A 24,674-nucleotide genomic window follows, 5' to 3' on the forward strand; every position below is an offset into this window, starting at 1 on the left:
GGGCGGTTACAGCCCCTAGACCCCCGTTCCCGACATGGAAACTGATAAGCGAAGCGTTACTAGACAAAGCCTTTAACGAACAAATCAGAGAGGGCACCACACACTACTGGCAAACCAACATTGATAGTGTCCAACACATAAGTACAGCATTGGAAGCCTATAAAGTGGTAACAAGGGGGGAAATGATAGCCGCCGCTGGAGGGGCCCAAAAACTCATCACGTCCCAACTAGCGCACACCGAAGCCGAACTCCAAGCCCTCGAAGCAACACCATCCCTTGACCCAGCCCATACGCACAAATTGATCGAACTCAAACAAACGTGCCTGACACACTGGGAGACACTGGGGAAACTAAGCTATACCAAATACACCGAAAGGAACCACGCCCTAGGCGATAAACCCGGGAAACTACTTGCGTGGCTATACAAGCGGGAAACTCCCAGGAACCCCATCTGTTCTATCCGTAACAAAGATGGCCTGACCTTCCACACGCAAGTGGGGATCAATGCAGCATTCAAGGAATATTATCAAACCCTCTATTCCGATCCCGCACCGCCCCCAGACTCCGCAATTGAAGATGTCCTGGACATCATCAGGCTCCCACGCCTAGACGATCACCTGGCAGATTCCCTCAGAAGCCCCGTCACCCCAGACGAGGTCATGGCCACCATCAGATCTCTACCCTCTGGGAAAACGCCGGGACCAGACGGTCTCCCAGGCGAATTTTATAAAGCCTACGAGGACATACTCGCCCCCCTATTGTCCAAAGTATACAACAAGGCGTATGAAAAAGGCCACCTCCCCGACTCCATGGCTGAAGCCACCATCATCCCTTTACTTAAACCTGACAAAGATAGCACTGACTGCGGCTCGTATCGACCCTTGTCCATGCTAAACGTAGATAACAAAATCCTCACAGCACTATTGGCCAGAAGGCTTCAAGCAGCTATCCCACACCTCATACACATGGATCGAACGGGTTACATGCAGGGCCGTTCCATCTCAGAGAACCTGCGCAGGCTACACCACGTCATACACAGCACAAATAGTGTACCTGGTAAATACGCAGTTGCGTCCCTCGACGCTTCTAAGGCCTTTGATTCGGTCCGATGGAAATGGCTCTACGCCGCCCTATCCAAGATGGGGATCGGACCGGCCTTCATGAATTGGGTCAAACTCGTCTACACCAATCCCACCGCCAGAGTGCGTACCAATAACACCTTTTCAGAAAAATGGAGCCTGGCCAGAGGCACCCGGCAAGGATGCCCCCTATCCCCTTTGCTCTACATCTTAGCGATCGAACCAGTGGCGGTATACCTCAGGCAGGAGTACGGAGACGGGGGTATAATGATAAATGGGGTGAACCACCTCGTTTCCATGTACGCGGACGACATGCTCCTCTACTTAAAAGATCCCAAACACATCCTCCCCTACATTCTTGAAACCCTAGATGGGTTCCATAGATGCACCGGGATCCAGATCAATCACGGCAAGTCTTGCCTATTCCCCCTGGCTGCCCTCAGCGAGACCAAGAAAGAACACCTCCCCCCTCTAGCCCTCAAATGGGAACCCACTTCATTCAAATACCTGGGCGTTATGATCCACCGCGACCCCGTAGGTGAACACGCACTAAACACCGGTAGGGCAAGGGAGGGCCTGGCTAAATCAATTGACCTCTGCGGATGCAAGCTACCTCTCTCGATGGCTGGCAGGGCGGGCCTCCTTAAAATGGTGGCACTTCCGCGCCTCCTACACTTCTTCACCAATGTCCCTTACAATATCCCGCAACAATTCTTCAGAGACCTGAATAAACTTTGTAGGAAACTTCTATGGCAGGAAGGAAGGCACAGAGTCGCCCTAGACATAACACAGAGACCGTACGATAAAGGAGGCCTAAAAACCCCAAACTTTGAGCTCTACTATATAGCAGCCCAGCTCATGCACGTGATTCAGTGGATGGCTGCTGACGCCTCAACGGACACACGCCTCTTACAGCCCTCAGACGCACCCTGGTTGCTCAGGGACCTACTCTGGATTAAACTGGCGCCGAAAACGCATAATGCACACCTAATCCGCCTGGGCACCCAGATCTGGAATCGGGCCTGCAAATCGGTCAAGCTGACTGACCCTTACACCCCACAAATCCCAATAGCTGCTATCATGTCCACCAGACCAGAGGACCAAAAGGCGATCCGGAATATATGGGAACCCTCTGGTATCGCCACCCTGGGTGACCTGGTGGATGACCAGGGCATCCACACATTCTCTGAGCTGCATGAGTTGACAGGGATCCCGCTGGGTCAGTTCCTCCTACACGGGGCGGTGTTGGAAAAGCTCAAGAAGCTATGGCCAGATGCAGAGTCCCTCTGCGCCGGGCACGAGGTCATCGAAAACAAAACTTGCTGAGCGTTGCAGAGGGGGGGCACGAAACCTCGAGGCTCTACGAGATCCTAATTGGCAACATCACACAAAACGAACTCAAATGTAAAGGCAAATGGGAATCTGAACTAAACACGCAGTTTGGAGACATGGAATGGGAAACCATAACACATTACCACAAAAGAGTATCCAGGAATGCCCGATTCCAGCTTAATCAATTCTACATCATCCACAGAGCCTACCTTACCCCAGCTGTCATTTCAAGATTCAGCGGCACCGGTGCGGTGACGTGCCCCAAGTGCCAAGAACCTGCAGCCACACTGACCCACGTGTTCTGGGCCTGCCCGGCCATACAGACCTTCTGGTCCCAGGTTCAAGCTAGCGTAGCAGAAGAGGACATAACATTTGACATGCAGTCCCCCAGGGCTTGCATTTTGGGCTCATACCCGAGAGGCAAAAAGAACAAGCCCCTTAACAGACTCAAGGATTTAATGTACATCCTGGCAAAAAGACGTATCGCCATGGCCTGGAAACGCCCCAGAGCCCCTACCCTCACAACATGGTGGGAAGCCCTCCGTAGATGGACTGTGGCCGAAACCGGGGCCTGGGAGCTGGCGCACCGACAACAAAAAATTGGCGACTCTGAGGACCTTTTACAATGGATAGCCCTCACAGCAGCTCTGTTAAGCCCTAAAGAAGACATCTCCTCAGGCGAGGACCTGGACAGTCCAGGCTCACCTTAGCGCAAACAGTAGACAGCCCAACATCCTGGTCTGGGTTTACATTGGGGGGAGGGCAGGGGGGGGTTACTATTGACACATAACTGATTACTATGTTGATGATGCTGGTTGTATTGTATTTGAAAAAACAATAAATATATTTAAAAAATAAAAATAAAAATAAATTTAATTTACCTATGTCATCTGATGCAACACGTTTGTTTTCTTCTGGATTTAAGTCAAGAAACTAAGAATAAATAAGTTAGCATGGCTGGGCCTGCCAGAAGTTGAAAAACAGGGTTTTTCACCCAGGAGGAGGGCCTTCCTCTCAGCAGATACTCACTGACATATGATAATTGCGGGGTAGGACAGACTTTTGTCTGCAGCCAGAGACTGAACAATGGCAGATTCTCCAGGCCAGGAAGTGGACGTGTGAAGAGGTCGTAAACTTGGCTTGCAGAAGTTTCCCAAAGGTGGGGGCTACTCCTTGACCTCCGGGAGAGACAACAGGTGGACCATTTGCTGTTAAGAACATATAATGAACAATTTTTAGAGACTCATAACTTCTTATCATGAATGTTGAAAAATATAAAAAGGGCAGGTTTGTTAGCCTAATTTTTGGCGCTACATTTCAAGATGTGATGGAGCTGTGTAGCATATTCGGAACAGCAATGGCAATATATGTGGTTTTATGGGAACTGTATTTATGCTAGAATTGTTAAACCTTGCACACACATTCCTATGGTAAACAGACATAATTGTGGAAATTTGGAGAACATTTGGAAAATGTTTTCATGGAGAAATAGACAAAATGCTGCAAAAAGGCGAAACAAGATCTCACAGCTGCTGTCATGAACCGTTGTCTGCGTCCCTTCGTGGTCCCTGACCCATAGGGGATTAAATACAGTAATCCTTCCAACATGGCCGCTTGATACGGAACACTGCTTGCCAGTCTCTGCGCTCCACGCTCTATGTTCTACAAAACAGACACCCCCCCGCGGCTCTGCGCGTCTCAACGCTACCGCTTGCTGTAGTTGGACGTGTGTTGCCGGAGTTTGCTCAGAGCTTTCTTTTGATTCTTGGTTCCCGGTTCCTTGAATTCCCCTTCCTTCTGCCCTTTCCTCTGCCTTACCTCCAATTTTCCTGGACTTTCACCCACGCTCGGGTCACGGCGTTCCGTGCCTCCGAGTGTGAGCATCATTTCTTCCTGGTCTCCGTCCTGGTCATCTGAACGTATCCTGAAGCTGGATTGTGAACATCACGCTGGAATCCGAGGACCAGCACTCAGGTTTATACAAATCCCGGGCCGTAAGAAAGAAGACGCCACAGAAGGTCGCAAGCGAACAACAAAAACAGGTGAGAAGGGGAGAGACTTGTGACAGCTGTGGGATTATGAGGAACAGATACTCCATTCCATATGAAATCCTTTGTGTGATTTTTGTAGAGGTTACAAATGTATAAATATGTATTTAGGACAAAATTTGATTTTGATACTAGTGGCTAGGGGAGGTTTCTAAGGATGTTAAAAGCCAAACCATAAATGTGACATCATCTGTCTTGGATCCAATCACTCGTGTGCAAGGCGGAGATGAGACTCCGATCCAATCCCATTCCACAGGGGCGAGTTTAGTTAAGCCGGCCCATACACCCATTTTTGTGATGTCATTTGAAAGGATAAATAGAGACTGCTGACAACACATAAGGACTCACGCTTCTGATTCCACCGAAGCACTCTGATCCAGCATTCAACATCCAGCATTCAACATCCTTCAATATCCAGATGCCAAGGACGAAGCCAAGCAATAGCTGAACGATTTTCAGCAAGGCCTCAATCATCAAACTTATCCTCACAACTCAGTGTAGCATTGTGGTGTGGGAAAGCATCCTGAAACTAGCATCCTGAAACTATCTGGCTTGCTACCACAATGCTTGCCTGATGAACTCGCAATCCCACTGAATTGAAATATCCAGAAACAAGAAGGGCAGATCCTGTGCAGTTCCAATTACCGGCCTAGCTGATCCAGTCCCGCGCCTGATGTGCTGTCTTTCCTTGATAGAACCAATCCATGGACCAGAACCATGTTAAATCCCAGTGGATTGTGAGTATTAATAGGATGCTAGAGAACTATTGTATACCTTGCATTATCTTGTTCCTCTCTAATCTCTGAACTATCGTACTTTCATAACCAGTAACAGTGACAACATCTTTAGTGTTATCTTATTCTGTCTAGTTGCTAAAGCACCATTTTCATAGTCATCTTTATTTTTGTCACTCTGATCCATAAATCCCACCTGTGTCTTTGGACTGGTGCCACAGGGGAATGTGATGGGGATCTGTTACTGAAGTCATGAATCCGTCTCAGAGCTTATGTTGTCCCGACTTGGTTACCTAGTCTGAATGCTCTAGCCTTGAGTAAAAGCATAAGCCATCTTTTCTGATTCTAAACTGAATCCTTGTCCAAATTTGTGTCTTTATTTTTGAAAAACATCTCTCACAAAAAACTCTATAACTCCAACAGTTTTTAAGATAGAAGCGACATTTCAACTCCCACTTGTACCTAACATCCTCAGCTACATTCACATTCAGTGCAAAACAGTGTGGTTGACCCATTATATCAAAAATCGCATAAGTAAAAGTTTGCCACAAATTTACATTTCAAAAAGTTTTACAGGTGTGGATAGCTTTAAATTATTTCCCACTTTGATTTTGAGATTCCTATTGTTTCCTTTTGATGAAATCATTGCTTTTTCTTGCGTGCATCTGTTCAAAGTGGCTCCCGTAGGAATTTATAATAATGTAAGCATTTTTTAACATAATAAGTGTTTTTGTTCAGCCAATTTCAAAGCCATCTGACAGTTGACAAGTCAAATCCATTTCTCTCTTGTGTTGAAAGGGGGAAGGTGGGAGTGCTATTTGGTTTGGTCTGTATTAATCATGAATACCTGATCTCTCCTCACATCTATTTAAATTGCCTATTGGTGGGTTGAGGGGTGTTGCGGCGGAACCCCTAACCATAGTGCTATCTGTTCCCTACCAACCTAAAAGTATTCTTTCCTTTGCTGCATTTTTCTTGTGTTCCTTACTTGATTCCTAGTGCATTGAATATATTATTCATTGTTCCTATCACCCCATTGGTGATTGTTGGTACCTATAGGAAGTTACAACAGGCTACGTGCACTGTAAACCGCCCATATAGATATGTACATGTACCTCAAAAAATAAAACCTTTAAAAAGAAATCTAATACAAATAGAACCTATAACAGATCTCCCAACAATACCACTAAAGAAACAATGATTGGACTTGATTATTTTAACTATCCAAGAACTATCCAAGAATCTAGTAACACTAAGCACGGAAAATGCAGAGATTGAAAAAGAACTAGTTGACACATTAGGAAAAGAGGAATATGATACCATTCTAACAGAAATTAATAGCAAATTGGAAAGCTACAAAACAGAATTGGAACAGAAGAAGGTCAAAAATGTTAAATGAGACATGTGTGATTACATAAATGAAGAGGTCTACACATGGTTGGATAAATACGGAACGGTTGTACCCAATAAACTATTCAAATACACATCAGACAATGCATCAAGCTCAGACTCGGAACCAACAAGAGAGAGTGACTCGACAACAACAGGAAGTCTAACACAAGCGACAGTACTGCAAATACGAACTACCTGACCACCACGGCCCCTGCCACAACATCTTTTTTAGGGGCATGCCCAAAAGAACCCGCAGGGGGAGGAGGAAATCCAAGAGGAGGCCCACAGACGAGATTACATCAGAAGAGAACTTAGTAGTCAACATTTCCAGTAGACCTCTAACAGAAATAGAGGAGAAAAGACTACAAAAGGGACTGAGTTTTGTTCCCACATACGGCACTACCCTATTTGACAGCAAGATAGAACTCTATAGGTTTATAAGAAAGTTGAAATTGAAAGTCTTCTTTGACGAATTAGATACAAATGAACAACAAAGAAAAGCAGAGGGACCCTCGAAATACAAAGAATATTACACCAAGAGTCGATTTGTACCCCCCATTACCATACCATCAATAGAAATATTTCAACGACAAGTCACAAAGGACTTGGAGAAAATCAGTTACAAGACACCATCTCACAGAAATCTGAAGCCGCATGAAATGAAATTCATTAGAGATCTATATGGCACAAAAGAAATCACCATACGACCCGCTGACAAAGGGGGAGCTCTGGTGATCATGGATACTAATGATTATGAAAACGAATGCAAAAGAAAATTACAAGACTGTAACATTTATGCTCCAATGGACAATGACCCTACAATACAGATCAAACATAATCTTGAGACCCTTTTGGAAAAAGCAAAAGAACTGGAATGGATCAGTGAGCATATGCACAAATTCCTGGCCAATCAACATCCGAGGATTCCCAATTTTTACACATTACCCAAAATACACAAGGACCTATACCACCCTCCAGGAAGACTGATAGTAGCAGGAATGAACAGCATACTTCAACCTTTAGGAATCTACATTGATCATTTTCTGCAACTATTAATACAAGGCACTTCAACATACATTAAGGACACAACACACTTCCTACAGACATTTAAATCCACCACCTTTCATCCAGACCATCTTCTATTTACGATAGATGTCAAGAGTTTATATACATCCATACCACATACACTAGGCATCGAAGCAGTAGAATGGATACTCTTGGAAGCACCAGAAATTGAAGGTAAGAAGGAATTCATCATGTCACTACTACAGTTCATATCAGAAAACTCATAGTACCAATACAAGAACCACTACTTTCTACAAACATCTGGTGCATCGATGGGGGCAACTATGGCCCCCACCTATGCAAACTGCTTCATGCATAAATATGAGACAGATCATGTACTGAAGAATTCCCATGGAATAGATACATTGGACTATGGGTACAATACATAGATGATATCTTCGGGATATGGGCTGGAACGGAGATAGAATTTGACAATTGCATCACATACATCTATAGCATCGATGGAAGAATACAGTTTACAAGTGAAATTTCCAAGAAAGAGATCTACTACCTGGATGTCAGAGTAAAAATTACAGAGGAAGGATACAACACTAGTGTGTTTCGGAAACCGACAGACAGGAACAATTTATTACACAGACTCAGTTTTCACCAGCCAAATTTAATACGCAACTTACCATTTAGTCAATTACTAGGGCTGAAAAGGATAGGGAGTGACCCAAAAGACTTTAACCAGCAACAAACCATGATGTGCAATACATTTCTAGCACAAGGTTATAAAAAAGAAGAAATAAAATCCACAATACAAAGGATCAACACTACAGACCGAGAGACACTGATTACCACCAGAGTAAAGGCTAAAAAAGAACTCATAACCCCAGTATATGTATCAACATTTTCAACACAGAGCGGTAGGATTAAAAATCGCTATTAAGAAACATTGGAAGATCTTTAAAGATGACATAAGAGTTCAACATCTTTTTAAGGATCCTCTGTTTTTTGTATTCCGGAGAAGTCGCAATTTACAAGATGAACTGGTGAAAACCAAACCACCCAAAAGAGAATTAACAACGCAACGTAAAGGAACGTATCCCTGTTTGCATTGTGCCAACTGTGGTTTTGTGAATAAAGGCGACACAGTGTATCATCCTCACACAGGAGTGAAGATAAAACTGAAGACTGTTGGAACATGTGACAGTACGAATATTAGCTATGGGATTAAATGCCCATGTGGACAATATTAAGTGGGCAAATCAACAAGAGCAGCTAAAATTCGATGGAATGAACATCGTTCATGTATTAGGAATTGCAATACTAACTCAGCAGTAACCCGCCACTTGATGAAAAAAGGACACAATTTATCCCAAATAGGATTTGTAATTCTTGAAGTAGTTTTGAAAAACAATCCACATGAAGATATAGATCTGAGACTCAATCAGAGAGAAACATTTTGGATTGATCGATTGGGGTCTCTTACCCCGAATGGAATGAATGAAGAGCTCAACTACTATTGTTATATTTAAATTGGATATTTGTAATGGGATTTGCAGAATGTATTGGGTGCTATTAACGATATGTGGTATTGTTGATTATACATCTGATTGTATATATCTAACCCACTTTATATTGATGGGCCAGACCACATATCCCAGACGATTCTTTGGGACCCAAGGTGCCGCCTAGCGACACCAAGTAGTCTGGCCCAATCATAAATGCTGCGTAAATAATGTTTGACACATTAGCACACTTAACCATCTATGAGCACGCCTTAGTTACCATGGGAACCCACATTAGGCATTAAGCAACCCATATTAAGCATGTGAGCTATGGCAACACGTATTCTAGTTATTTTTCTTAATACAACTATCTTTAAACACTCCTATTTGTAAATTAGAGGTACTTTTTCTCTTATGAATATTAGCACCCATCAGCACGCCTCATGACCATGGGAAGCCACATTAAGCATGCGAGCTACAGCAACATTTATTTCAGTTGTTTCCTTTAATACAATCACCTTGAAACACGCCTACTTTTGAACTCTCATGTGAATTAGGGATACACTTTCCCCTATTAACACATGGCGATCACAACAAAGGAGCCCCGTTACCAGGCAACGAATTGTAAACAGGAAATGAGACTTACGTAGGCTGCCAGCAATCCGGCCATGAGAAATTGAAAGTATGAATCACGTACATCACAGGTGCACACCATAGTTGCACGGTCACTTGTTTTGATTTACTGGTTGTGGATCATAGAAAGGTCACGCTGAACAAACACAAGATCCGCATTCAACTTATTTGAGCATGCCGCCTGTATGCGCGGCAGAACACAATGAAAGTGTTCCGTTGCCATGACAATGAACTCTAAAGTAAAGAATCAAGCTGTGCACGCGGGACAGCAACTACGCGCCCGTGTGAAACTAAGCAGTCTACACGGAGCGGTAAGCAGGGGACACCTATGATTCAGGTAAGACAAAGTTAGTGGTTACCAGACATTTGGTCCAAAAAAAATGGTCGACAGGACAATTGGTCGAAACCATTTGGTCGAAAACCAAATGGTCGAATTTTTTTTTTTATTATTATTTTTTTTTTTTTTGGGGGAGTCCCCCCCAAGCCCCTTTTTTTTCTAAAAAACCCTTTTTTCCCTAAATGAAAACCTAAAAAATATATATAAATAAAAAAAAAATTCGACCATTTGGTTTTCGACCAAATTACGTCAACCATTTGTCTTTCGACCAAATGTCTTTCGACCAAATGTCCGGACACCAAATTTAGTTATGTGAAGGTGAAATTAACCAAGGATATGTTTATTGAACAGCTTGTGAGTTTTGCAGTACGGCTGTTCAGCCACTGAATGGATAAATCCAGCACTTGTTAAAGACACAATGTCTAAAGGTAACATATAAAGAATTCTTGTTGTTATTTTTATTTACTTTCAAACTTAGTAAGACAGTGTTCAATCACCTATATACCTTTCTGTATTTCCTTTTTACATGGGCTGACAACCACATGAAATGTTTGAATCTATGGTATGTGTTTCATTCATTTGCTTCATTTGAATTGTAAAATTATATGATTGTATTTATATTGATGTAATGTTTTGAGTATATATATGAAAAGGATTGCCCTGACGAAGGAATAATTCTGAAATGTATTGGCAATTTAATCCTTAAAGATACTTACACTTGTGCTGAAGTCTGCCTCATTTGAATATTTAATGAAACTAACTATATATAATTACTTTATGGACAAGGAATTCATGACTTTGGCCTATTTTTTACGGACAAGAATTTAAGGAACACATTGGATGAATATATACAACGTTATTTTGAAACCCTAGCTTTGGGACATTATGTGAGCAACTGAATAGCTGGATATAATATCCAGCTTATTTGCATGGTTTCAATTTAATTACACCTCAGTTATTCCAAAACATAGGTTACCAGCAAACCTAACAAATGCCTACTTATTATTCCTTCAAACCAAGTGTACCCACTAAACTGTAGCACAATCAACTGTTTGAATACACCAACAAGCATCTAACTACATCCAAAATAGTAGTTAGAATACGCCAACAGGTACTTAACTACTTCAATAATGTCCTTCATTACAATACACTTCAAATTCTCCATCGCAATTCTTTTTACTGCAAAACCTATTCTAAAGGCTAATGTAGTCAGAATACACCAACAGGTATCTAGCTACTTTAAACATTCACATAATAACAACATACTTCAAACAAACATACTATCACACTTACACTCGCTTAATTGTAATAGTTTTTTTAAAAATCTTTATGGATGTTTTTCCCAATGAACCAATGACTATTTAATGTCCGTACAACAACAGTGTATCATACACTAATGGTGTGCCAAACATAGTGCATAGAATGTACTGTTTAGAATGGTCAAAAAAAGTAAATGTATATGCAAAACTGTATGCAATTAATGCTCTCATAAACTATCCTGCTTAACAAATTATACTTTTTTTCCACAAAAAATGAACCAGAGATTCCAGCTTCATTACTGTTTGCAACTATGTAACCATACCAAGTATAAACAAATACATATTCCATAAGCACAATTCCCATTAATACTACAATTACTAAATGTCATATACAGTTCAATTATATCATTCCACCATATTACAAACACTTTATACTGCCATTACATTACCTATAATTACTATACACTGTCATGGCCACAGGCCCCAGAACACAAAAACCACACCATCTAGTGATGGGGCAATGGGTCACTTGAAACACTTATGTCCCTTTGGGACCCATAAACACAGGGGCCCTGGCTGGACTCAGTCCTGGCGCCTTTGGCACCAGGCTCATATAGAGATGTGAGCAGGAACACTTTATTTCAGTGCAGGAGTGCTTTTATTTTACAAGAACTTTCCAGGAGCTGATACATCTTCATGTGCTGACTCATCAGATGTAGCAGGGTGTGGCAGGCAGGCTGAACTTGGTGGGCGTGGCTTCAGAAGCTCAGCTATATAAGCTGCTCCATCCTTAAAGCCGGTGCTTTGCGTTACTGTGCACTCGTGTGAAATGTGATGCTCACCACTGCTTGGACCAGTTTACTTACCTTTGAAACCAGGTGTTCTCCTGCAAACTCACCTCCAGGAAAATGGTGCTTCATCGCTCCATCTGCAGACTCATCTCCTGACATCCAGTGATCTTGATCCCAACGCTGCAGCACTGCGCTCCGCATCCATGAACTCAGACACTGTGAAGAAGAAGAAAGACAAGGTTAGAACATCCGTCCTAGGGTCGCGCCGCATTTGTACCCCCGCCACCCTAGTTAACAATTTACCAGCTACTGTACCGCTGCAGCTTCGTTCCTAGTTCCCTCCGGCTGCCACCTCGATCTCCGCAGCTTCTACCGGGCTGGCAACATCACCTGCAAGGGAAGAAAGCAAAAGAGCATATATCAAAAGTGGAACGGACAGCAATACAAGACAACAAACTTTACAATACAACAAAAACAGATGAGGAAAGACAAAGGCAAACAGGAACACTTACCTGAAGTATAGTGGGTTAGTTGCAGCAGGACTGGACTACCACATGCAAGGGACTCGTTCCAGATCATACAAGCGCCCCTGCCAGAAGGACGGAGTGCTCATCAAAACTAATCAACAGGTGAGCTTTCCAGGGACAGCGCATCCCATGGGTACCACTGTTTGGGAGAAGGGGTCTGGAAGGGGATCAGGCGCACAAGCTGGCGTACTCACGCCACCTATTCTCCACGCAGGAGCAGTCCCGAGCAGCATCACCTATTACCACCAGTCACCACATAAGCAGAGAGGGCGAAGTGGGACCCGAGCAGCCTCACTTCCAGGAGGGCTGCAACCGTGCCCCAACGCCCCCGCAGAGACCAGGTGAGTGTAACATACACGTATTACTACTGTGGTGGTTGTGACCAGTGGCCAGATTCTTGTGGGTATGGCCGGCCACTGACCACAACCATCACAATAGAATTGAATCATATACATACAATACACCTTCAAATATCAAAACTCACCCTGAACCTCCTATTGACCGGGGACTCTGCAGCATTTGCAAACCCTTTTTTCACCTAGAAAAACAGCTCCATATCAACTTTATTTCTCCCCCCACCCTTTCCAGCCACTCTTCCGACCACCAAATAACCTCAAATGTGTTTTCCAGACTTTTTCCCCACTGTCCTATCCGCTGACCCAAAATGGAGGGCGTTTAAAAAAATATGACTCACCTCACATTTTTCACCAACCAGCAGGCGCAACCGATGTCCATGGACATCACACCACCCTCCCCCCGATTGGTCCAAGGGCTGTTCCCCGAGCGAATAGGGAAGTGGGTCTGCTGACTGAACCCATATATCATTCATTTCTCCACGTGTGGAAAGCTTGCTTGTGACGGACTTCCTACCTGCTTCCAACTTGCTTTATTTTACTTTGCCAGCACCGCGAGCTGCATTGAGCTCTTGCCGGACGCTGCTGCCGCTTCCTGGAGGAGGCGGTGCTTGGGCAAGTCACGTGACTGATCACGTGAGAGCTTAGTGACTGCAAATTGAGCCGCGAACCGCCCGAGCGGGGTGTTTCTCCACGTGTGGAAAGCTTGCTTGTGACGGACTTCCTACCTGCTTCCAACTTGCTTTACCACCCTTGCGGCGTAAGCCCTTAGGAGCAAGGGCGAGGAGCCTCTCTTTGGCTGTTTGGCGGTAGGCGCAAAAATGAAGTCTGTGACTCCTGCAAACCTTCTGTTCCCTGTTCCTCTGGTGCCTGTTTCGACAGAAGGTACGCGTTGCAAAACAAGGACCCTGTCGTACCCATCTACACGTTTGCAACAACGTCGGGAGAACGAGAGGATTGATCAATGCCATCTACCACTCCCTCTCCAGCTGCCCCGTGTGAATGAGACAAGTCAAGTAAGTCTAATTAACTCTGTAGATGAAGAGGATTTCGAAGAGGCTATTCATGTGCAATGCAACGTTGATGCATCTTCTTCGTGTGGGTTAGGCGTGGGAGGGGTTGTTTTTGACTTGAACACCCCTTGTCCAAATGTTCTTGCTGCTGAATTGAACCTATTATCACATGACAGCGACTTAGCAAAAGAGATAAAACTGCATAGAAGGCTGTGAAAGACTCTGGCCCGAATATTGCTCCTATTAGCCATACTGCTGTGTTTGCTGCGCCTAGGTAGGATGTTTTGGCTCGTATAGCAACCAAGAAATTGCAAGAATCTCTCTTTTGTCAGAGCACTGTGGAGCCTGTGCCTGTCTCAGCCACGCTCTCTGAGCAATCTAACCACTACTCCGGTGAGTGTGGATTTGTAATTGACTCCGTCCCCTTTGCTTCTTCATTCTCTGATCCTCCAAACAGGCGGAATTCTATTGAAATTGTCAATAAACTTTTGGTTGATCTAGAACAAATCAACAGAGCTCGTGCTAGTTTTAAACAAAATTTGAATCGAACTGTTGACTCAACACAAGCTATAAATATAAGTATTGGTCAAAGCAGACTCATGGCTGAGTCTGATAGTAACTGTTTTTCTGGTTCCATCAAACAAAGAAGGATTGAAGTCAGCGGATCCCCAGAAATACATTGTTCACAATCGAGACCTAGACCTTTTAATAGCAAGTCTGCTAATACTCCTGATTCCTCTCTCTACAAAGATCAGCCTCACCAATCTAATGGTGCAAGCAAAAATGGTAACATATCAACCTTTCCAACAAATAGTGAGAACGTTGAGAGTCAGACAACAGACTGCTCTTCTGATGATGAATCATCCGAATCTTCAATTATGGAATGTGCGGTTCCCAATATTCGAAGATCGTATTATAAAACAGCAGCTCGAACTCCTTGTGAACCAGACTTTGCACAGATGATGAAAATAACCTCCCAAGAACTTTTACCATTTCTGATGTCTTCCATGTCTATAACACTTTCACCATTTGTGAAACTATATGAACAGATTCAAGATGGTGTAAAAGATCTGACAATGTTAGTTGCTCTTTTGAATACAAAAATATGTGCAATTGAACACGCAAGCGCTTCGGCTACTCAGTTGTTGGGTAAAATGTCAGACAAACTTGACAGCAGTTTAATAAATATGAATAACCGACGGTTAAAAGATGCAGATGACAAAAAATTACTTGCTGAGGTCGCCAAACAGGCTCTAAGTATTCTACAACAACAGAGTCTGAAACCTGCCTCAATTCCGTGCGTTGAGCACCATTTATAGGGCCATGTACTCCTCCGACGGACCGATTTAACATCCCTGAAGTAATTACTATCCCTCCACCAGTTCCCAGGGATTTGTTGACCACAGATCTTACTCCTCTACCAACTGCTGGAAAAGTTTGTGTTGTTGAAGTTTCGGCTCTATCGAGTAAAACAAAGATCAATGATATGCTCCCTAATGTTAAGACCTGTGTTATGGAAAATGTTGTACCAGTAAGTGATGTTGACTCTTTTTCTTCTGCTTTACAAAGTATCAAGCAAAATGATAATGGTGCAAATCAAGACATTCAGGAGCCTACAACCTCTAACGTAGTATTGGAGGTTGCTGAAACGGTCATTATCCAGGAGGCATTGGTTGATAATATATCCGCAGAGACCGTCGACATCACTGATGAACAAGAGGCTTTGTTTGCCATATTTAATACCAAGATTAAATTGGATGCTAAACATCAGAGTGTGAAAGTAGCTCAGCAAAAAAAATCAAAAAATGTAACCAAGAGGAAACCACGTGCTATGAATGGTTCTCGTAAGATCTTGCGAAATTTAAAAGCCATAAGCTTCACTCTTAATCCTGCCACAATTAACAAAGAACAAAAGGATAATTTGGTTGAACCAGCGAAGTCTGTATCTTGTGTCATCTCCGACTCAACTGCCAAATTACCTGATTCTGATGTTGAACTTTTAGATCTTTCAACACATGATTATAATGAGGAATCTGAAATTGTGACAGACATTCAAATGAAAGGTTTAAATGATAATAAACAAGTTAACTTGGCTGGAACTTCTCTTCCTAACATCATTTTACCGGAACCTATGCAGAATTCAAGACTATGGGCCTCATTACAACCTTGGTGCTAAGTGCACCAACTTTACCACCATGGTGTAAACTCTGTTTACACCATGGTGGATGGCGGACTTACCGCCCCATTCCAAGGTGAGTGGGGCGGTAAATCCCCATTTCCCATTTTCCCTTCCCCATTCCCATTTTTGCCCCATAGGGCATAATGGGAGTGGGGAAGGCGCTAATTACGCCGCCGTAAATTACGGCGGCGTAATTAGCACCATGGCAGGTTAGCGCCATGGATTTTAACGCCTGCTAAAAGCAGGCGTTAAAATCAGAATCAGGCGTTAAGGGTTAACGGTGGCGTTAACCCTTAACGCCTGAGTTGTAATGAGGCCCAATGTGTCATTGTGCCCACGAACGAATCACAACCCGCTGGAAATTCTAAACCTGGAAGCCTGAGGGTTCTTACTCTGGGAGAAAGATGGAAAAATCTATCATTGTACGAACATGGCAAATTGAAGGATTCAACATCCTTGGATGTGAATAATCGGATAGGGATTTCTTCAATTGACTCAGTTGAGCCTATGATCATTAACAAACAAGAAAGTGGGCACAGGAATGCACATTTTACAAGAGCATTATCAAATGAGCATGGCTTGAAACAAGCTTCTTCTTTGAAGAATCAATCAAAACTGCCAATCCCTAAAAAGCCGACTTTTAAATACCAACTGATTTTGGAATGTATAGTGTCCACTAATGATGGTCTCACACTAAATCAGAACAATGTCCTTCGTTTATTCCACTATGTTCCTAATCTTCGCACAATTGAAACGGGGGACATTGGAACTGTGGAATTTTACAAAGAACCACAAAATGACACCGTGCGATTGCATATTAACTCAGGGATCATACGCAACATCCTTTTGGACTCTGCAGTTGTTCTTTTATCAATGGGTTTTGATATTCGAGAAGACCAAATTCCACAGGAAACCAATTTATCTGTTCAGAAAGATTGTATCCTTTCAAGGTCGATTCGATCTGTCTCCCCATTGCAATCTAAGCATGCAGTTGGGCTCCTTGGTGGACCTGGGATAACCCACCTCATGGAGACCCCAATTGACCCATTGAGGAGACTTAATGTTGACGATGAACTGCCAACAAACACTACTCAGATGAGTGAACAAATTCAAATAACCTTTTAATGCGACTGACCTGCTGCAAAAAATAAGAACGTTACGGATGCCATTGGAGTCGGAACTACACAGTCGAATGAATGGGATTGGGTTGCTAAATCCTTGGCTAACAACCAACGAAGCTCACGTTCAACGTCCGGAAATCAAACTTTTTTGACGCTAGCATCATGGAACTCCTGTGGATTTAGCCACCTGTTTTCTTACTCCTGGCTTACGGGATTGGACATTGTGTGCATCCAGGAGACGTGGTTATCAGAGCTTCCGATATGCGATGAGTTCGAAGTGGCCTTGAATCCTGCGATCCGGAATAAACTAGGCAGACCTATGGCTGGTCTATTAATTATGATAAGGAAAAGCTCTGGCTACCAAATCAAAGAGAGTAGAAACATAACATCGTACGTTCAATTTGTCTCCGTTAGATTAGAGAACAAAGCAAAATGTTCTGAGGATATAATTTCGATCATTAATGTGTACTGGCAACATCAAGCGACTAGTGCAAACGTGTTTATTGATCAAATTTCAATCCTTCTTGATACCATCCATGAAAAGGAACTGTCACCCAAAATTATTTTGTGTGTTGATCTAAACATTGATTGCCTAAAAGCACAGATAAAGCCATCAGATGCGATCACTACTACTCAAAATAATGTCTTGTTGTGGATCGCAGAGATGTCTGCATGAGGAATGTCGATGCTTAACGGATGTACCAGTGGAGACATCCATGCGAAACCTACTTGGAAAAGGATGACTCAAAAATCTAATCTTGATTACTTTTATGTCTCTGATGACCTTCATGCTCGGGTGTTGTCACTTCAGGTGGTGGAAAAAAAAGAAAGTGATCATAATTTATTGAAATTAGTAATTGCTGCATCTGACAAGCCGGTTGCCTATTGGGGACATGATATCTCTGTCAAATCCAATAGGATCCGTCTGCGTCTAGAAAACAAAGAGGTTAAGAACTTAAATCAAGCGTTCTTAAGGGAACCGAACCAAATTGAATATCAGCATTTACTAAAACAATTCAAAGAGACCAACAAAGGACCAAGAAGCCAAACGTTTCAAAGAACCCATATCTTTGATTTGAACATCTTGAAACGCAAACGCACCATGAGAATGGAGATTCGACGATGTTCTAGAGATTCGACCAGTACGTCCATCTTGCAAAGGAAAAAAATAAAGCAATCATATAAAAACTGGTTAAAACAGCATAGAGCGACTCTGCTCCAACTTGATGCGGAAGACATGATGTCAAAACTAGCAAACAAAAATACCCGAGACTTCTGGAACCTTATATCTTAGTGCTCCTCCAGCTGCCTTACAAGAAAATATGGTATCAGAGGAAAGCTGGATTAATCACTACTCACTACTTTATAGTTCCAAGGGTAATACTAAAATATCACCGCTGCCTAAGCTGAATCAGTGGGACCTAATATTTGAGAAATCTGACATCTTGGAGACCATTACCAAACTAAGTTCATCTCAAGCCCCTGGGCCCGATCGCTTGACCAATTTCACCTTGAAGCAAAATCCGGTGGAATGGACAGATTTTTGCCACAATCCTTTTTCCCAAGATTGCCCTTACTGCCACAACACCAACTACTTGGAAAAGTGCTATTATTGTGCCAATTCTTTAAAAAGGTAATCGTTCGGATCCCAGACCTATTGCTTTACTTGATGTTTTGGGAAAGATTTATGCAACCTTTGTACAGCGAGATCTACGGAAATGGTCATTATCTAGTAATCATACAGACATCCAACAAACTGGGTTTATTAAAGGTGTTGGCTGTAGCCTTAACCATTTTCTAATTAATCTGTTGAAAATGAATAACCTGCAAGCTGGTGAAAAAATGTACATCGCATCCATCGATCTACCAACACAAACATACGTATTAGGTTGGATAAAACTGGTAGGCTGTCTGAGGCCATTTAGACATTTTGTGGGGTAAAACAGGGCTTCCCTTTAGTAGCAATCATTTTCAATCTTTTTTTGTCAGATATGGATCAAACCCTGAAGGAAGTTGCCTCATTTCCTCCAAAAATTAATGGTTGTCATATTGGCCACATGATTTACGCAGACGATCTCATTTTGGTTGATTCAACGCCGATTGGCTTACAACATAGTTTGAATGCCCTTCAAAAATACGTGAAAAATAATGACTTGTTTATTAACACCACCAAATCTGAGATTATAGTTTTGCAAAAGCTACAAGGGTCCAATGTACGAACCAGACAAAAATTTTGTTGGCACTTGGGTGACAAAATGTTGAACATTACCTCACAAATCAAATATTTGGGCACTGTGTTTAACTCGAACATAAACGATGCACCTTGGGTTAATCACATTAAAATGAAATGTAAGAAACTGGCAATTCAAGCGGCTTGGCTCAATAAAAAATATGGTAAATTTTCGCTTCTACCGGTGTTATCGTTCTATAAACAGAAAGCTGTACCCGCTCTTCTGTATGGAACGGAGTGTGCCCTTGGGTGCTCTGCTGGCTTATAAAACCATTTGGAAAATATGTTTTGGTTACGCGTCTTATCTCTTCCATGGGGTACACCAACAGCATGCATCAGATATGAGCTCAGTCTAGTCTCACTCAACGCAAGAGTCTGTTGGTCCACGCTTAATTTGTATCGAAAAATAACGCTATCTTCGCAAAACCCCCAATTTGAAATTCTGAACCCGGTGAACCAGACGACGACTGTGTCTGTTTTCTCTATGTGGGTAGAGCGTTCAACGGAGATCCTGATGGAATTGGGCTCCGACATTCACACACTGCAGACAAATCCTAATCATGTTAAGTTAAAGTTGTGGAGACAAGATTGGATTTTAACGAGTGAGCAAAGTCAAAAACATTGCATAATGAAAAATGTGCCTCCCCTGAAAAGAAGTGTTAATGAAATCCAAAATTATTTAGCGAAATTTCCGGATACACATCGAAGGAAAATCTACATGAAATTTCGTCTAAATGCCTTTCAGACGAGAGAACGCACTAGCTTATGGGTGAATGATGCTACCATACCAAAATTATGCAGATTGTGTAACAAATCGGAGGAAACACTTAAACATCTAATAATGACGTGCCCAGCCTTATCTGGTGAAAGGTGTAACCATCTGGGGAAATTCAGCAGTGCACGTCCATCACTAAGCCTAGAAGATTGGTGGCAAGTACTTTTTGACGAAAGTGACAAAAGACTTACTATAGCCCTGACTTTTTTTTTAGAAGCCATTTTTTCTCGGAACGCCTTTTATCTTTTCTGTGATCTAAAATGGTGACAGACTGACTTAATTAATGAACGTTGCACTTAGAAAAATTGTTTCTAAAAAAAAAAAAAGGGAAAAAAAAAAACACTGCGGCCCTTGTTTACCTGTCAAGATGGATTGTGTGATGTGTAATATGATGATGTGTTCTTTGTTTTTTTAAAAGGTTTGTAATAAACCAAATAAAAAAAAATAAAAATAAAAAATCATTCATTTATTTTGACCGCCTTTGGGGCATTTTAAAACAACGACTCGATAGATTTACACCAAATTTACAAAAGCACGCTTTTGTGACCAAGCCGCTGATTCTGTCGGTAAATTTGTTAAAATCCGTCCAGTGGTTTGGGCTGTAGGTGTGAGCAAACAAATGTTCAATTGCCTCTATGAGGATTTCCACAGTTTGTGCGGCCCCCCCTCCGCCCCCTATCAATATACCCTCCCTGGACAAAACAGCACCAAACTTCGCAGAATCATATGGGGGCATAGGATGTTTTTGCAAAGTTTCATGAGGATTTGTCAAGGGGGTGCAGAGTTATAAGCTGCCAAAAAAGTGTTTTTTCTATGAGTTGAACAACTTAACCATAACTGCAGGGATACCACCGTAGGCCCTGTTGTTCGCTGAAAACATTAGTTAAGGGACAGTTGAGGTGATCAGATTTAATGCAACAAAACCCTTGAAATTCAGCGGATGTTGGAAGTGATGATCATCTTAACTCAGCCTCCCCCGTTGATGAACCCTTAAATCTAAGATGTGTTATTTATGTAACGCTTATGCCTAAGGGCTTTACATAGAACACATCACACGGCCCGCGGTAGCGGCCGTGTAGCTATTGTTAAGTTGCTAAACTAATAGGAAGAGCCCTTTTTTTCGTTGGCTTATGACTCTGCTCCACCTGGAGGAATCCTCATCAAATTTTGCAGAAAAAAGTATATGACCGGCTCTGAATTTTTTCACCAGGTATGGTGAGGTTTCGGGCAGGGGCGGCAAAGTTATAGAGGGTCCCAAATTTATTTTTTTCCCATAAACTGAATGGGGAAAAACTTTCTGTACAGCTACAGCCCGAATGGCTGGACGGATTTTCACCAAATATGCGGCAGGAGCGGGGGCTTGGGTCAGAAAGCGTGCTTTTGTGTGTTTGGCGAAAATCCGACCAGTACTTTTGTTGCAAATTACTGAAATGTATGTCCCAAAAAATGTGTGATATCTGGGTCCGCTGCGCTAGCCCATTTCCCTGTTAGCTCAGCGGACCAAAGTCTCATAGGCTTGTGGCACACCGTGTTGTCGGCGAACATTGCACGCGGTCGGTGGTTGGCTGGAGGGAAGCATGCTGTGCGTCAAAGTTTTTGGGAAACACTGCCATGGTGTATCGGAGAACAGTGCGCTGGCGGAAAGGTCTCCAAAATATACTGTATGCCATGTGTTGGCCGCAAGAAGGGAGGGAAACGGTGGGGGAGTGAGAAGTGGTTAATGTGACATATGTAAATAGGGCAAAGAAGATGGAGGAGTGGCTGCAGTATTAGTGCATATTCCATCAATTTGCGGGTACGTAGACAGCCATCTACTTTGTGTGGTGATTGTAGACAGCTGTAACGGCCCGATAGCTTGTGCCGCGACCTGTTTGCAGCGACCATTTTCCTTGGTGAAGTGTGGCAGGTGAATTTCAGAAGGGGAGTGAATTGCAGATGGCATAGGCTGGGTGGGAGCACAGATGCCTGTGCTATGTGTATGGATAGCAGTAGTTGGGCACATGGTGGCATGCATGGGGGCATGATGTATCGGTGGGTCTGCTGAATGACTAGACTATTGGGTGCATTGCTGAAGGCCGTAGGCCAGCGGCCATGCACTGAAGAGCCTAGGGCATGAGCTCACCCACCATAGCAATGCATGTCAGACTCTGTTCCCGTTAGAGGGGGGTGCGTGCATAGTGTGGTGTGTGCAGATTCTTTGGAGTAGGTTTACTGTTGCGAAAAGTATGTGGGTAGGTTGGCAGTGACACAATACTTAGTGAATGGAAGTCGGTACATCCGTAGTATGTGAATGACAGTGTGCAGGGGTGAAGAAGACAGTGTTTTATTTTTACAATAGGGTAAATGTTGCAATTTATTACTGGATAGCTCAATGGTGGTGCAGAGGTTGTGTAGGTGTGCTGGTGGGAGTGTTATGTATGTGGATTGTGTTCATTGGTGACATGGTGACATATAAGGTGGCATTACGTTGGGGTGGGTGTGTGCAACGCCTATACTATTGGATGCATGGCCGAAGACAATAGGCCGGAGGCCATGCACGCAAGAGCAGAACGATGGCACTAATGTAAAGTTGACGCTGAATCGTGTCAGTGTGGGAGTGAGTATGGTTGAAGGGCAGCTTATATGTCCTTGTGTGTTGTGAGTAGTTTGTGGTTTGGTTGTCAGTGACACAATACTTTCTGAGTGGAAGTGGGTAAGACAATAGTATGTGAATTAAAGGGTGTAGAAGTGCCGGAGACAGTGTAATGTTGTGCATATGCATTGCAGTGTGGACGTTGGGCAGGAATGCTGGTGCCAGTGGTGCATATGTGCATAGTGGTACATGGTAAAATGCTGACATGATTGGTAGAGTTATGGTGCGGGGAATGTGTGCAAGGAGCACACCCGCTGCAGCCTTGCAGGTTTGACAGTGCATTAGGCACAGGGTGGTGATGTTTGGAGAATGGGCGTGCAGCACATTGTACACATGCTACAGAAGCACAAGTGAGTTCCAAAGGGTGTATTGTGCGTTCCATGGTTGTGGTGATAGTTGCAACATGGTACAGTATTTGGTGTGCGGCAGGAGATGGTACAGTGAGAAGTTGTGTAGTGTGGCCACAGGGTGCAGTGTTTATGTAATGTGAGTATGGAAGAGGGTATGGTTGAAGTGCCGCTTACATGTGATTGGTTACTGTGCTGTGTGTAGATTTATTTGCAGTGGCTGTCTTGCAGGATTAGACTATTGGAGTATCGGTGAGTCTGTTGAAGGATTAGACTTTTGGGTGCATGGCCTAAGGCCGTAGGCCGGCGGCCATGCACTAAAGAGCAAAAGGCTTGAGTGTACCCACCGTAGCAATGCATGTCAGACTCTGCATCCGGTAGAGGGGTGTGCGTGCATAGTGTGGTGTGTGCAGATTGTTGGAGTAGGGTTACTGTTGCAAACAGTATATGGGTAGGTTGGCAGTGACACAATCCTTAGTGAATGGAAGTCGGTACATCTGTAGTATGTGAATTACAGTGCACAGGGTTGCAGGAGACAGTGTTTTATTTTTACAATATGGTAAATGTTGCACTTTTGTACTGGATAGCTCAATGGCGGTGCAGAGGTTGGGTAGGAGTGCTGGTGGGAGTGTAGTGTATGTGGATTGGGTTAGTTGGTGACATGGTGACATGTATAGTGGCATTATTTTGGGGTGGGTGTGTGCAAGGGCTAGACTGTTGGGTGCATGGCCGAAGGCAATAGGCCGTAGTTGCGCTCAAGAGTCTAGGCGTTGAGAAGAACGATGGCACTAATGTATTGTTGACTCTGAATCCTGTCAGTATGGTAGAGGGTATGCTTGAAGGGTATCTTATATGTGGTTGGTTAGTGTGCTATGTGAAAATTGCTTGTAGTATGGTCACTGGTGTAAGTATTTTGTGGTTAGGATGGCAGTGACACAATACTTTCTGAGTGGAAGTGGGTAAGACAATAGTATGTGAATGACAGGGTGTAGGGGTGCCGGAGACAGTGTAATGTGAGTGCATTATGGTGACCGTTGCATTTAACTCTGTGCATATGCATTGCAGTGTGGAGGTTGGGTAGGAGTGCTGGTGACAGTGGTGCTTATTTGCTTAGTAGTACGTGGTGTAATTCTGACATGAATGATAGAGTTACGGTGCAAGGAATGTGTGCAAGGAGCACACCCACTGCAGCCTTGCAGGTTTGACAGTGGATTAGGCACAGGGTGGTGATGTTTGCAGAATCGGTGTGGAGCACATTGTACACATGCTACAGCAGCACAAGTGAGTTTGAAAGGGTGTATTGTGCGTTCCATGGTTGTGGTAAAAGTTGCAACATGGTACAGTATTTGATGTACAGCGGGAGATGGTGCAGT

Source organism: Ambystoma mexicanum, chromosome 6q, assembly GCF_040938575.1.
Source record: "Ambystoma mexicanum isolate Mex_15411 chromosome 6q, UKY_AmexF1_1, whole genome shotgun sequence".
In the NCBI taxonomy this organism is placed as follows: domain Eukaryota; kingdom Metazoa; phylum Chordata; class Amphibia; order Caudata; family Ambystomatidae; genus Ambystoma; species Ambystoma mexicanum.